This window comes from Engraulis encrasicolus, chromosome 6, assembly GCF_034702125.1.
Source record: "Engraulis encrasicolus isolate BLACKSEA-1 chromosome 6, IST_EnEncr_1.0, whole genome shotgun sequence".
In the NCBI taxonomy this organism is placed as follows: Eukaryota; Metazoa; Chordata; class Actinopteri; order Clupeiformes; family Engraulidae; genus Engraulis; species Engraulis encrasicolus.
In genome coordinates, this window is record NC_085862.1 from 37,268,369 (window position 1) to 37,284,376 (window position 16,008).

Below are 16,008 nucleotides of genomic sequence, written 5' to 3' on the forward strand. Positions count from 1 at the left end.
TTAATTCCCCAGAGAGTTATGAAAATCATGCCTCCTCAAATGTCAAATGTTTTGGCAACATGAGCAGCCATTTTTGTTGAGTCCCCTATAAGTGAACCAAACTCAATCCTCTGTAAGTGAACCAAATTGTGAACCAACAGACAAAGAACTCGGTTCTGCTTTTCTTCACATTGTGTATACAACAAAAAGTAGGTGCTCTCTCTGGTCGTGTTAGGCTTTTTGAGTCCTCTTTTTGTCCAATAGATCTCTTGTGATTGCACTTGTTCCAGGTGCAACTTGTCAAACCACTGATAGGCTGGTTGTAACAGGCAGAGTTTGATGTCAACATGCTATTTGCAACATGCAACTTAGATTACAACCCTCTGCATGTGTTCTAGTTCATCCTGCGCAAAATTTCCCTTATTGGACTTTGAGGCTTTGCCATCAGAGTTTTAGATTGGGAGGCAAATTCACAAAGTAAAGCTCTATAAAATTCAGAATATCCTTATTTACATTCCTCCTACCCAACAGAAAGCAATGGAGGTTATAATGAATTAAATATTAATTACTCCACAGAAAACAGATTGCCTGTCTGCTTGGCTCCAGGTGCCTCCACATTGTAGATTTGACAACAGTGAAGCTGGCAACTGAATAAACTGTGGAACAGTTAAGGACTTTTTGCAGTAACAGTAACTTATATATTTCTCCGGTAACAGCCTACAGTTTAGCCTCATTTAATGTGTAAAATATACCTATAGGCTAGCATCATTTGAAAAACTCTACCTGGGACAGTAATCCCTTGATTCAGTCTCTTAGAAGTATACTAGTCTATTTGAAACTGTCATTCTACTTCATCCAAATCAATCTGTCAATCAATTCCTGACCTCACCTGAGTGCTAAGGGCTGTCATGCAATGATTAACTTACTGCCTGCACCTGCGAAATGCCTCATCACTCGGGTCACATGGTTCACTTGAACATGTATTTAAACCGGGACTGTTGCATTGTACTGCTCACTGGTTGGTAGCTAGCTAGCTAGCTGGCTGACTGGCTGTAAGGCCGGTCGGCCGACCGGCCTGCCCTCACCTGGCCTGACCTGGCCGGCCCGGCTAGCAGGTCACGTTGTAAGGGTGGCGGTATGGCTGGCTAACTAGCTTGTTTGTTAGCGTGCTTGCCCCGCTAGCTGTGGCCTTCATTTTACTCAAGGTTATTTTCAGGCCTTTCTCACCTATCATGTGAAATTTATGGGAATTCCACTTAAATGCAACACGTATAAACTTTGAATCCTACGCCTGAGCAACACAATTGTGCTGCTGGTTTAGCAATAAATTCTGTGGAATGAATAGCGATTCACCTTAAAAACAAATGCTTTATACTGTAAATTGAACAGTCATACCGTCAAGGCATAAATAATTTCTGTTGTTTTAACAGAAATTGACTGTAAAATAGGCAAATGAATGCTGTGGAATGGTTAGTATTTCACTTAAACAACAGGGTTGCATTGTTAATTATACAGCTGTATACCATGAGCCTACATGAGTGTCACTGTTATTTAAACAGTAACTCCCCTTTATTGTAACATCTTGAAAATATCGATTCTACAAGTCTTAATTTACCTTACCGTAAATCCATATACAAGATCTCTGTGTTTTATACGGTGAAAAAATGGCAACCACAGCTGCCAGTTTTTCACCGTAATTTTGACAAGAATTTTTTTACAGTGTATGGTACCACTGGCATAACCACTGAAAGCATGAACCAAGCTTTGTCTGAAGTGTTTCTTTTTTCTTCTAAAATTGATGTTCTGAACAGACTGGCCCGCACTTGCAAAACCCAATTGCCTCTTTTCCACTGCCGGTTTTCTGGTATGCCTTCAGCTCAACAAAGCGTGACTCGGCCGCCACTTTTTGCTTTTCGAATAGGCATGACACAGCTCAATCATGAAGCAAAAAATGGCCAGTGTCCAGCTGTATGCCTACCAGAAAACAGGCAGTGGAAAAGAGGTAAATGTGACTTATTCCAACTCATTCCTGTGGATTCATGGAGGTCCATCCTCCTTCTTTGTACACCATCTTGAATGATGTTAATCATTATGGTATGCTAATCAGGACATGCATGGTTCTGAATGTCAAAGTTCTTGTTCCTCATGCCGTGATAAACCATGGACCTCTAATATATGTTGTCATGGTGATAATGATAAACCATGGTAGTGTTTCCCATGTATAGACCATTCTGCAACACAGAATGGAAATCAAGGACCACAAATTGATCAACAGCTGCACATACATGGGGGGTACACACATACCACTTATATTGGCCCAATGTTTTTGCCTGTAGCATCACACGGTCTGTGGGAAACACTGCATGGGCCTATATTGGGCAGTCATGGGTAAGTGGTTAGGGTGTCACACTTGTAGCCCAAAGGTTGCCGGTTCGACTCCCGACCCGCCTGCTTGGTGGGGGTGGTAATTAACCAGTGCTCTCCCCCATCCTCCTCCATGACTGAGGTACCCTGAGCATGGTACTGTCCCGCCGCACTGATCTCTTAGGGCTGCCCCCTTGCACGGGTGAGGCATACATCAATTTCGTTGTGTGCAGTGTGCAGTGTTCACTTGTGTGCTCTGGAGTGCTGTGCCACAATGACAATGGGAGTTGGAGTTTCCCAGTTGGGCTTTCACTTCACTTCACATATTGTTACGGTGCTAATGATAAACCATGCATGGGCCTACAGTGACAGTCACAGTGACAATGATAGAACAGTCAGGAGCATAAGCAGGTAGGGTGTCAGGCTTGTAACTCAAAGGTTGCTGGTTCGAAACCTGACTGGTTGGTGGGCTCGTGGTAGTAGAGTAGAATACCTTTATTAATCCTGATGGAAATGAAGGGGTCTGATTAAGGTTTTGTGTGATGCATACATGTGTGTGGTGTGTCACAATGGCAATGGGAGTTTCCCTGGGGAGCTTAATACCTGGGCCTACACTGACACTTTCTGGTCCTGTGGGGAAGGGAAGCCTTAAACACATGCAGCGTATAACTGTACAGCAAAACTGTATCACAAACAAAACAGGGTAGCACTTCACAATAACCTTCTGCATAAATAGTTAACAAATATTTAACTAATAGTCAACTAATGGCTTACTGTACATTTGTAGTTACATACTAAACACTTACATAGTCATTAAAATACATGTATTGTCATTACATAATCATTTATAGAGCATAATAATTTATAGAACATAATAAGTTACTTAATGTACTTTTATTATTTATTTTTTAAAATATTAACAATAACTTAAGCATAATAAAACACTTATCAACTATTAACTAATTTTTACTTAACACATTGAGTATCGACATAATAATGCGTTTCCCACGCCCATGCGTTGTATACCAAAACGTAAAAATACGTTTTTGCGTTTAAATGTCATATTTCGAATCTACACCCTTCAATGCACAATATATGTGATTTTGGGAGCTCTGTGATGGACATAAATGACAAAATTTGCAGTCAAAAGTTTGTGTCATGATTTGGACATTTTAATTTATCTTACCAAGATGTCTCGATGCCAACCCATGTCGCCTACTATCGCCTAATGTAGGCCCCTAATGATCGCGCTGCCTGCATTGATGCTCGGGCTCTGCATCTGATTTCGTTGCTAAATGATCCTGCAATGATGCTCTTTAACTCCATCTGTAGCCCTTCACCTTGTGGTATGGTAGCTCTCTGCGATGCTGCAGTCTTCGTGAATCGTGCTATGTTGTTGTTTCCCTAGTGCGGTCGGTGCCCACGCTGTAGCGCATGTAGTGTCTGACTTCACGCAATAGGTAAACACAGAGACCATTGAATAGCGTGTCTGGAGTATCTTGAACTTTCTGGACTTGTTACCTAGAGCTTTACACAAGAACTGTGATTGGAGTAATGCACTCCGATTTGGAAGTTTTATCGCCAACCAGATAAGAAGTTTATTTGATTATTCGCCCCCGTGTTGAACGTTGTCTTCCTGTATGTGAAAAGACAGAAGCTAGCATAGATTGGCTACATATCAAATGGATTGGATGGGCTACACTCATCTAAGTATCATATCATTGGGATTTGTTGTCAAGGTTGGGCTATTACTTTCGGGAGTCATCGGGACCCATTTTAGCAAATGTCTCACCTTCTGCGTATGTGCAAAGAGTTTGTGTTCAGTCCGTGTGAAAAACTTGGATTTCGAAGGGCATTGATTGCCGATGTCGTAGTGGGACAGAGCAGGAGGTGTGTTTTGACGAGCAGCAGGATGCGTGTCAGAGCTAACTTTGCACCAAATTCATGTTAGTAAACCAACTCCCCTTTCAAACTCGTGACATTCTGAAGCAGCGCACCCTTCACAAAAACCTAAATATCTCCGTCTGTAGCTGAATTCCATGGATACCCACTTGGGTTTAGGTTAGGTTTGCTCGACAATAAAAGCTCGTAGAGACACAGGGTTTTCACCTACTAAGAGGGCAGAGTCTCCACTTTCAAACGAGACATAACATGTTTCAGTGGCCCGCTGTAATACGCTGTGACTCTACAAAAACGTCAAAAAGGGGCTTAGAACGCTGGTATTCTACGACATAATTCCGTGAGCATCGCCGGTATTCAATGTGTTAATATATTACAACTATAAAATGTACAGTAAACCAGTAGTTAACAACTTGTTAACAGTAATAAACCTGTATATAAACCAATAAATCGTATTAAACCTTTTTTCTACTTTCCTCAGATTTTGAAAATAGGCATATTATCAGATTATTGAATAGATGTAGGGCTGTCTTACTGAAATGTTTATGTTTCCTCAACTGTAGGTTCGAGACTGATGGAAGAAGGGACTGGTTTTTCTCCAAGGAAGTGCCTTCAAATGCCAACACTCAATTGTTGTCATATCTGCATTTAAACTGTATTAGTTTTTTTATTTTGTTCCAATTTATTGTAACTGTCATGATTGGTGTTAATATTCAAATGCTTTTAAAACATAGTTTTATTGAGCACTTTTGATTTTTTTATATCATGGATCTTTTAAAAACATTAATTTAACATTCCGTCGACTATTTATTGAAATGTTATGTAAATAGTAGTTTATGATTATTACAAAAATATACTATTTAAGTATCTCATCAAACTTTTGTTTTCATTCAAAGTTCTGTACATTTGTTTTTTGTTTTTTTAGTTTGTGTCTGTTTGTTTTTTGTTATCTTAGCTCACGCTGATTCCAAGCTTGTCCGCTCTGTAAATATATCATTCTGACAGAGACCAACCCTGGTCTTATCTTATGTTCATTTAAAGTTGCTGTCATTGATTTTCTTTGGCACTTACAGTACAGAGCTGGTTTCAACATGAATGAAGATGTAATGTGCGAATTGGTGTGGTCCGAGATAATGCACTGAGGTTTTTTTCCAACAATAAAAATACATTTGTGCACATTCCATTTGATACAGCCCTACTTATTTCATTTGACTTCTCCCAAAGGAATATATTTTGTGTAAACTCAGGATTATGGAGCACCATCTTTGGATGCAGTTTATTTTCCCTCACTTGTGTTGAAATGTCTTGCCTCAAGATGCTAAAGGATAGAATGTCCCAAAGAAAATTAGTCTTGATCTGTGTATACACTCACTGTTTTTGGGGTAGGACAGAGCAAACAAATGTCATGTCTTGGTTGTCCATTTGTTTTTGCCAGGACAATTTGATTAAGTAACTTGTCACCAGACACTCTGGCAGATGTTTTTTTTACCCAGTTTTGGCTATCTGTGGCTGAAAATGTTGAATTCTTCTCAACCTTGTTTGAGTACGAGAATGAGGAAAATTATACTCCTCGTTATGCGCTATAGTTGAATTCTGCCTTCTTGGAGGATTTCAGAACAGCTGGCAGCTGCAATTCTCAGGAGAACCAAAACCTCTGAAGATTTCACAACCTTCCCTTTCTGCCTCTCTCCTTCACACACACACACGCACGCACGCACGCACGCACGCACACACACACACACGCAGTAAATTGTGGGCCCTATGTACAATCAGCTCCAATAGACTGTGTGGGCCCCCTATATACACAGGGCCCTGGTAACTCAGTCACACTTAACCCCTCTGTGCAACACCCCTGCACACACACAAACTCTGACCCTGTGTTCTCCAGAGATTCTCTCACTCCAACTGCAATTACACGGTTTTAATTGTCCGATAAAAAATGTAACGGATACTCCAATGTTTTTGGACTTCTCTATACACACAAACCCTGTTCAAACAAATCCTGATGGAGCACTTCCTGATGTTGTTCTAGAATATGATCCCTCTTCTCAGCATTCCGAATGGCGCTCATGCCTGGAACGGCCATAGCTGAGTCACACGTCCTGAATAAATCATGCCCCGTGTTGCATAATTGTCTTTTCTGAACAAAACGAATTATATTGTGTTTTCAATACTCACAATCGCAGAGAATATTCGTTTTTTCCTCCTCTTCATCTCTATTGCATATTATGTGCTCCTTCAGTCAAACTATCTTCAGTAATCTTCTACTGTTGTATTATTGACTTCTATGCACGTGAATGAGTCATCGGCATTTCGCAAATCAAATGAGCTTTTGATTGAACCCAGGGGTGTAGCAAGCAAATTTTGGGCCCTATGTACAATCAGCTCCAACGGATCCCCCCAGCCATACATCTTCATAAATCAGACTGTATGTGGGCCCCCCTTATACATGGGGCCCTGGTGACTCAGTCACACTTTACCCCCCTGAACGACACCCCTGATTGAACCGGTGAGTCATTTGATTGAGCCGTTGAGCCACTCAAGCAAAATGCTTGAATGCACTGCATGCATTTGGGCAGGGCACGATTTTATCTGGTCAATCAACATTTGCTGACTGGGGAATTGTCAGTGTTCCTGTGCACTGATTTATGAAAGATATCAAGAAGGAAAAACATATCTACTACAGTACAGATGAAGGCTCAGTGCAACCATTACAAATGCTAAAGCAACATTTCTTTCCCTATTTTTCCAGTAAGAAAAACAGCACTGGCATTTCCTCAAATCAAATGAATTGAAAACATGTGTTATATAGATGTAATGTCTGCCCACACACTTAACGTGCTGTCTTTTCCTATACTTCTTTGTCAGTTTAGAGAAAATGTGAATTACCAGAAAATGTATGCACTCTATACAGATGAACAATAACCGTAGAGTTTGCAATGTGAACAAAAATAGGGAGAGGGCCTTTTTGTCAGACTGCTGTCAGCTACAGTAGGCTACACTAGCCATAACGCTACAATATTTTTGAAGACAAGATAATTGTTCTGGGGATGTCAAAATGTGGCTGAATACCTTCAGGTTGTTGTTTCACAAAAGAGACATATACATCTAGCTCTTCCCAAGTACGCTCTCCCAATAGCTGCATTTATAAACAACAAAAAGGTCCCCAGAGGTCTTCATGATAACTGTTCTGAACATCGTGACTAACTCATTGACCAGCATCACTTCCAGGAAAGGATTCAAGGACAAACATTAAATTATACATCATGAGTCTTTGCCAGTTCAAGCCTGTCTGTCATCATGTTTGCCTGTGGCTCTTGCTTTGGCTATAGCCAGATCCTCATTCCTTTACCAATTCCTGCAGATGTTCCCATGTTTCGATTGAACATTTTCACATTTGCCTTCAGACCAGCCTCTTTGTCTTCAGGGACACATTCTGGCATAGTCAGTCACCAATCCTTCACCAGAGGCTTATGTACCATATCTGGTGCCGGCCTGTGGATATTTTTCTTTTATTTTGACAGCTGATTGGATTTCTCTCCGAGGCACATGTTTGCTAGTAAGAAGTTGCATTCCCACCATTCCCCTCCCTCTGGATCCTGTTCCAACTTTGAGCCGTGCATGTCTTCATTATAACTTTATTTGTATGCCACAATTCGTTCAAGGCATGCATTTGAGTGTGCACCACAGTTAGATTAACAGCCACATACATAAAATAGGTTGATTAAGAAGAAGAAGACCAATTTGGCAAAAGTTTATGGCTAGTCTGTGCTGATGGCTCGGCTGGCTCAGAATTTGGAAAATATGGAAAGTCGGAAAATAAATTATAATAAAATGGCATGAAATTCACAACAATCGGAAAACTTAGACTTAAAAAAGGAATCAATGATTGTTGATCTTGACCTTGACCTTCACGATCATCAATATGGCCAACAGGATGGAAAACAGGAGGGAAAGTGATTTTGGGTCACTGCCCTGTCCTCTCTGCACCTGGAAGGAGAAGGTGAGGAGGATTCAGGAGTACCATCCTACACATCACATCACCCCTGCAAAGTGCCTGCACTGAGAAAGCTGATCTTTACACACTCAACTCAGAGTGCCTGAACAATTACCAAAGGGTGGGTATGTCAAGGTTGTTTTGCTTTGCAGAATAGTCATTGAAGTTGAAAACAGGCAACAAACTTCCAGTTCTAGAATCTGGCCCAGAATGAATTGTTGTGATATTGTTAGCACAGAACCTGTTATTAAAATCCAACTCAAGGTTCATAATCATAGCCATGATGATCTCTTGTTCTTAAGCACTTGTGGCTGTTTATCATGTGTGAACATACATAAACAACATTGTTATCCCCCTAGCAACAAGAAAAAAAGAGGTCCCTCCTGTTCAGGAGGTGGCTGTCTTTCCACCCGAATGGGAATTGCACCACATGTCAAAAAGAAGGTCAAGACTCTGTTGCTCTTGTTTTGACAAGACTTGTCAGCAGCACTTCCACCCCAGTGCTGTAAGGACCTGCAGATGATCATTCCTATATAGCTGATAGCATCGCCGATCTCTTTGGAAGTGCTCACTGCAATCAACTGGCAGATGACCGTCTGTTGGCCCGGAGCCCATTGGGTTCCGTGGGGGCTTGGTTTACTCCTTAACTGCTCCACCACTCATCTGCATTTGTGCTCGTCCACATCTGGATCTGATCTCCAGCCCTTATCCTTCATTGACCTCACATGTTGGTCTTTCCAGATAGTTTCTCCATGGTAGTGATATAGTTGGGAAAAATGAAAAAAGGTCGCACCATGCATAGGTTTCTTTATTACATACTGTAATAAAGAAACCTGTGCATGGTGGGACCTTTTTTCATTTTTCAGTTTTACAATATTTTGGTCAGCACCCTTAAAAGGAAGAGAAAAACTGTTGGGTGATGCCTGCTCCAACCCTTATGAACCTTAGTGATATAGTTGGGTCATCTATAGATGTTCCGTGACCGTGGAGAGGAAAGGTTCGTTTCTCACTGGATTTGTCATCTGTAAAGGTTAAATAAAAAAATGAGCCAGGGTGCCCCTCACAAAAAATGTGGGGACATTTTTGTAGAGCCCTATATCCAAAATGGCTGCTGCCAGCCAAGCTGGAAATGTACTTTTTAATGGTTTTGCCCACAGTGCTGCATAATACATGGTTTCTGAGACTATTTGGGTCAAGAAATTCACAAATTACCTATTTTTGACCTTCAAATTCAAGATGGCTGCCACTTTTGGCTCTATAAATGTCAATTTTTCAAAATAGTCAGAGAGCCTTAATATTAGGCTCAAATGAAAGGTCTGCTCATACTGAGTTCAGTTATGGACAGTAAAATTACACGTAGGCTATGCAGAAGTCATCTGAAAGTTAAAAAAGATCAAGGTTTGTGGTTGATGAAAATTAAACTGCTGATTAGTCGGGTCATAATGTGAGGTTCCGTGACCATCCTCTGGCAAGGATGTTTTGATGATTGATTTGACCCTTTAGAAAAGATTTAGCCCCCATGTCCCTCCCAGAAATCCCGGCATTTTTTACTAGAGAGGCAAATTCAAAATGGCGTCCAGTGCCATCTCTAATAAATAACTTTTGATCTGAATGACCTAGAATCATGTATGAAGACACTTTTTCATACAAGTCAACCAAGAGGATTCCAAATCTGACATCATTTTGATAATACAACTTTGTTTTGACCGTGAAATTCCAGATGGCTGCCATCTAGAACAGTCGTTTTCAACCTTTTTAGGCCATGACCCCCCAAAACAGTCAGGGGACCCCCCAATTCAAGTTAGGCCTACTGCACTTCTCATATATACCGGTAGATATTGAGAAAATATCTGATCTACAAGCCCACAATGCCTCACATTATGAGGCGTAGTGGGCTTGTAGATGGCCTATTTTCACATTTTTTTGATAGCCTATTATTTGACAATTTGGCCAATGTTTTAGCATTGTTTGATGATTATTCTGGATGCAGTGATGGTCTTTTAAATTGAGAGTCTTTACATTGACACCCCACCCCCCAAAAGGGGATCTCAACCCACAGGTTGAGAACCACTGATCTAGTACATAGAACTTTTGACTTTTTCCAAGCATTCTTGCATAAAGAAGCTTGTTGAGGGACTCAAAGCAAGAGCTGCTGAAATGGACAGAAGTGCTCTCAAAAGTAGTGATAAGCCTCAAAGCCTCATAAGTTCAAGACAGTCAACTTGAGCTCCCTGAGCTGCAAGAACACTGTGTTGCTGAGGAATGTGTGGCCTTATTCACCTTATTCAACCCCAATGGCATATACAGGAAGATGCAAGGGAGCAAGCTCATCCAGAAGATCTCCGTCCAACCTATTGTGATTAAAGAACCCCATGTTGCTCTAATTGACATGGGCATGATCTGGAGGATGAGTGTAGTGGAAAGTGCGCACATCCAGCAAAAAAGCATCAGCAGGTGCCAAATCAAAAAACTGTCACATGTAGGAGCGGGAAAGGATCTGCACACTGCTTGCAAAAGACTTAAATCTTTAATTAAATCTTCTTCAGGCATCTTGCTCCTAATAAATTAAGTCTTTTGCAAGCAGTGTGCAGATCCTTTCCCGCTCCTACATGATCTGGAGGATGGCAACTCCATTGGACACAGGATGGCACCTCATACAAGTGTTTGGGCTGTGTCAAAAAGGTGTCATCCATCATCCTTGCCCGCCATTCTCATTCTCACCGTGTAATCAATGTCAATGATCCCTGCGATACAACATACTCAACAGAAGATAATGAGCGAGACCTGCGCATACAGGGAGCATCTTTTGCAGGAGATGGCACGGAATATGTGGCTGAACAGACTTCTCTGGTTAGCAAAGACTGAGTGCAAGGGGTGATGGTAATTGTCCACTACAGAGTCCAGTCTGCTCAGTGTCCTCTACTCAGCAGTGGTACTGAGAGCATCCAGTTCTGTGCCAACAACAGATCCCGCTTTCCTCATCAGCTTGTCAAGGCGTCCAGCATCTCTCTTCCTAATGCTCCCGCCCCAGCATGCCACAGCATAGGAAAGCACACTAGCCATGACAGACTGGTAGAAAATCTGCAGGAGTGCGTTGCAGACATAAATTATCTCAGCTTCCTCAGAAAATAGAGCCTACTCTGCCCTTTCTTCTAGACTGTGTGTGAATTTACTGACCAGTCTAATTTACTTTTCAGATGTACCCCCAGATGCAAACAGCTTACGCCAACACTGCCTTCTTGACAACTATTGCTCTACCTAGTGCGCCACTCCACACTGGCAGGCAAGGATGCTGGAGACACCTTTTGGACATAGTCCAACCAATTGTATGGTGTGGCGTCCTGTGTCTGCCAATCTTCTACTGATGGAGTTGCCATCCTCCAGATCATGCCCAATTAGAAAAACATAGGGTTCTTCAATCACAATATGTTGGAGGGAGATCTTCTGGATGAGCTTGCTCTTCTGCATCTTCCTCTATATGCCATTGGGGTTGAATAAGGCCACACTTTCCTCAACAACACAGTCTTTTAGAAGTGTGTGTGTGTGTGTGTGTGTGTGTGTGGGGGGGGGGGTGTCTCAAAAGTAAACTACCATCACTGCATCTAAAGCCATCAACAAACAATATTAAAACATTGGCCAAATTGTCAAATAATATTTAAAAAGATATTGTGAAAATGTCCTACCTACAACCCCACTACGTCTCATAATGTGAGGTATTGTGTGCTTGTAGATCAGCTATTTTCTCAATATCATGAGGAATGGAGCTACACAAATTGGGGGGTCCCCAGTCCAGTTTTGGTGGGTCACAGCCAAAAAAGGTTGAAAATGACTGTTCTAGATGGCAGCCATCTTGAATTTCATGGTCAAAACAAAGTTGTATTTTTAATTCAGATTAAAAGTTATTTCTTAGAGATGGCGCCGGACGCCATTTTGAATTTGCATCTAGGAAAAAATGCCGGGATTTCTGGGAGGGACATGGGGGCTAAATCTTTTCTAAAGGGTCAAATCAATCATCAAAGCATCCTTGCCAGAGGATGGTCACAGAACCTCACATCATGACCCGACTAATCAGCAGTTTAATTCTCATCAACCACAAACCTTGATCTTTTTTACCTTTCATATGACTTCTGCATAGCCTACTTGTAATTTTACTGTCCACAACTGAACTGAGCAGACCTTTCATTTGAGCCTAATATTAAGGCTCTATGACGATTTTGAAAAATTGACATTTAAAGAGCCAAAAGTAGCAGCCATCTTGAATTCGAAGGTCAAAAATAGGTCAAATCAATAAATCTACATCAGTTGTGAATTTCTTGACCCAAATAATCTCAGAAACCATGTATTATGCTGCACTGTGGGCAAAACCATTAAAAAGTAAATGTCCAGCTTGGCTGGCAGCAGCCATTTTGGATATAGGGCTCTACAAAACTTTCCCCACATTTTTGTAAGGGGCACCCCAGCTCATTTTTTAATTTAACCTTTATAGATGACAAATCCAGTGAGAAACAAACCTTTCCTCAGTCTCCACGGTCACAGAACTTCTATAGATGATCCAACTAATATTCTGTACAGGTACCGCAGCTGTTCCTGTCTCTGATGACAGCCAGGGTCGTAACGAGACTTTTCAAATACCAAGGTCAAATATTGCGTGCTGTACTGCATACTGTACTTTTAGAATGTGTCAAACTCTTACGTTTATTTTAATTAATCACTGCCTTGAGGATAAATGGGAGTGGTGTATACAGACTCAATTTATCATTGTTGATCATATCGATTTTCATCATACAAACTGTAGATATATTTTACATTTCTGAAAAAAATACTGAGGACATGACCTCTGTGTCCTCAATGGTAGTTGCGGCCATGATGCCAGCCTCTACACGTGGTTTCTCTTGCCTGTCGTGACACGCCTCTTTACAGCTTTATTTGCTACTGTTGATTATGTTCTTTGGTACTGACTTTCCAGCTTGTGCATAGCCAGCATTTGGCAACACTGGAAGACGAATTGACGAAAAGGAATCTATACGATTTGAAACACCTGACATCTACAACTGAAATTCCCTGCTGCCTCTTTCTGCATATACACTCATCCCTTAGGTTACATGAGTCCATTAAATTGGTTCACATAATAGGCATTCTCACATGTATTGTAATCTCACATGTAATGGTTTTGAGATCATAACATTGTGTGAACAAGTTGTCCTGGCATGTGTATTTGCTCCTACAGGACTTCTGCAAGTTCTCAGCTGGATTTTACACGGCACAACTTCAAAGAAAAGCACAGAAAAAAAGGAAATATTTGGTAAATAAGAAGTGATTAGAGTAATACAAAGAACTAATTCTGCTCAATATGACAGGGTGCAAATGGTGTGTAATGACACAAGGATTATCTGGGCATGCATGAGATAACCTAAGGCCTACACGGTGGGTTTATACTGTATGTACACTAGAAATGTGGGTTGTACTTGAGAGCTGATGTCACCTTTACCAGAGAGACTGGATAAGTATCTCTGCCTTTACTGTATGTACATTCGAACAGAGAAACGGAGAGTGACGCCTGTGTCAGCTTGACGTACCGCGATTCTGGTCTGACCAGGACTATAACGATTAGCGTTTCCATGGCCTGGTTAACCAACCTCCCTCGGCTTGCTAATGGTTGAGGGCTGTGCCGAAGTTTAAACCAAACATTTCTTAGTCCAATAGAACGTCTCTGCTTAAACCACGTCACTGCCTTGAACACGCCTCTACCCAGGACGGTTGGAAATGCTCAGTTGATTGGTTCCAGACAAAGTGGGTGGAGATCCCGCTGTAGCGGGATTGAGCAAGCTCCTGGCCCTACTGTGTGTAGCTGAGCCGAAGGCGTTGCGTCACCAGTAGGGCGGAGCCCGGCTAGGGCAACTGTGCTTCACAAGTTGGTCTGAGCATCAAACTCTAGCCTTGCGTCATGAAAATGTGATGTCTAAGCATTTGGGCAGTCATGGGTAAGCGGTTAGGGCGTCAGGCTTGTAGCCCAAAGGTTGCTGGTTCGACTCCTGACCCGCCAGGTTGGTGGGGGGAGTAATTAACCTACCCATCATCCTCCATGACTGAGGTACCCTGAGCATGGTACCATGCCGCCGCACTGCTCACTTTTGGGCGGCAGTGAGGGCTGCCTCCTTGCACCAGGTGAGGCATAAATGCAATTTCATTGTGTGCAGTGAACACTTGTGTGATTTGGAATGCGGTGTCATAATGACAATGGGAGTTGAAGTTTCTGAGTTGGGCTTTCGGCTTTCAATTCATCAATATCAAGAGTGAAAGTACCAACATTGTCAACAGAAGAGGTGAAGAGGTGTGCATTGCTCATCCATTTAATAAGCTGAGCACATGATGGGAAAAAGCTGCCTCTGTGTCTCGTTTGTTCCCAATGTGGGTGTGTTTTGCTTCGGTGCGAGAACAACAGCAATAATGAAGATAACATGCAAATCACCATCATGGGCTTTTTCTTTTCTTTCTTTTTTCTTTTTACAACATATCCACACAGGTCTCATTCATGCTGTGAAACACGGAAGTACCAAGAGATATTGTGGAAAAAAACCCTTGCTTTTTAATAAGACCTCCGTTCAGCGTTGTTGGTTAAGATTTAGTATAATGATACTTTTAGGAATTGATTTTCTGTTTTTACCACACATCAAATTTCCTCTCCGGAGAGCCAGTTTGGACAGATGTTTACAACGCTGTAAAAAAAGGAGGCAAGGTTAACCTGTCCCAGAGGAGCATAAAACTCTGCAGGCAGAGCCATTCACAAAACACTTCCCCCATTCTTAAAGACGCCAGCCAGCCAGTCAGCCAGTCAGCCAGCAATCCACGCACATGCCACACGTCATGGGGTGCCGCTTTCTATTTACACAGCTTTTATGGGCTTTTATGGCATTTCTTCCACACAATTTATCAAAACTTTTCAACACTTTTGTTGTCATTCTTTAATATTTTGGGATGTAAAAAAATGCACTATAACAACAGACTATAGAGAAGCGAGGGCAGGCACTGTGTTCCAGTCTCTAAGAAATAAATGTCTTGTATGCAAAATTACTGATGATGCTGATGATGCTGATGCTGTTGTTGCTGCTGATGATGATGATAATGATTGTGATGATGATAATGATTAAGACAACGATGAAGATGGTAGGAGCAAGATCACTGTGCTGGGTGCAGAACTTTTAGTCCGAGGGTCTGAAGCCATTCTTCAATGAATCAATTAAGAAGCTAAAACGTGGAGGGTTGAGCCTGCTTGAGTGATCGCCCTAACAGGATTAGTCTGCTATAAATATAGGGGGGGTCCACAGAGGCATGCTGCCGATGGTTTCTACCGGGTGGGCAAGTAGGACACTCGATCCTAATCTGAGCAGGATATCACTCATCAGGAGAGTAGCTATAGGTGGGGTGAGCAGGGCGTTTGCCCCTGGGCTCAGGGCCCTCTCGAATTGGTGGTGGTGGGGATCCCATTGTGGCATTAGCAGGGCGTATTGGGGGGGCCCTATCAGTGTTTTGCCCTGGGGCCCAGTGTGCAATTGTTCCGCCACTGTCACTCATCACGGTGAAGACAAACAGCGGAGATTAAGAGAAGAGACAGAGGAGGCACCGGGGACGCCTGTGTGGGAGGGAAATAACACAATTACACACCAAGCAGCCAAAGCCTTCCGATACCACCGAGGTGCCCCTTGAAGAAGTGCGAGCAAAAGCCCGGTCATCCCCCACCTTTCGCCCGGCCTGGCTGGCTGGCAGGCAGG

The 16,008-nt window shown here is 42.2% G+C and overlaps 2 protein-coding genes across 2 annotated transcripts in view; one reads left to right on the top strand and one right to left on the bottom strand.

The window, feature by feature from the left end:
* The window catches only part of alkal1 (ALK and LTK ligand 1), a 16,075-nt gene extending 11,120 nt beyond the window's left edge, over positions 1-4,955 (top strand). Inside the window, exon 6 of the mRNA XM_063200219.1 lies at positions 4,806-4,955. The gene's annotated coding sequence lies outside the window, so the exon portion shown is untranslated. The remainder of the gene's footprint in view (positions 1-4,805) is intronic.
* Positions 4,956-8,188: 3,233 nt separating this feature from the next.
* Positions 8,189-16,008, bottom strand: part of mindy4 (MINDY lysine 48 deubiquitinase 4) — a 31,974-nt gene continuing 24,154 nt past the window's right edge. Inside the window, exon 19 of the mRNA XM_063200220.1 lies at positions 8,189-8,232. The gene's annotated coding sequence lies outside the window, so the exon portion shown is untranslated. The remainder of the gene's footprint in view (positions 8,233-16,008) is intronic.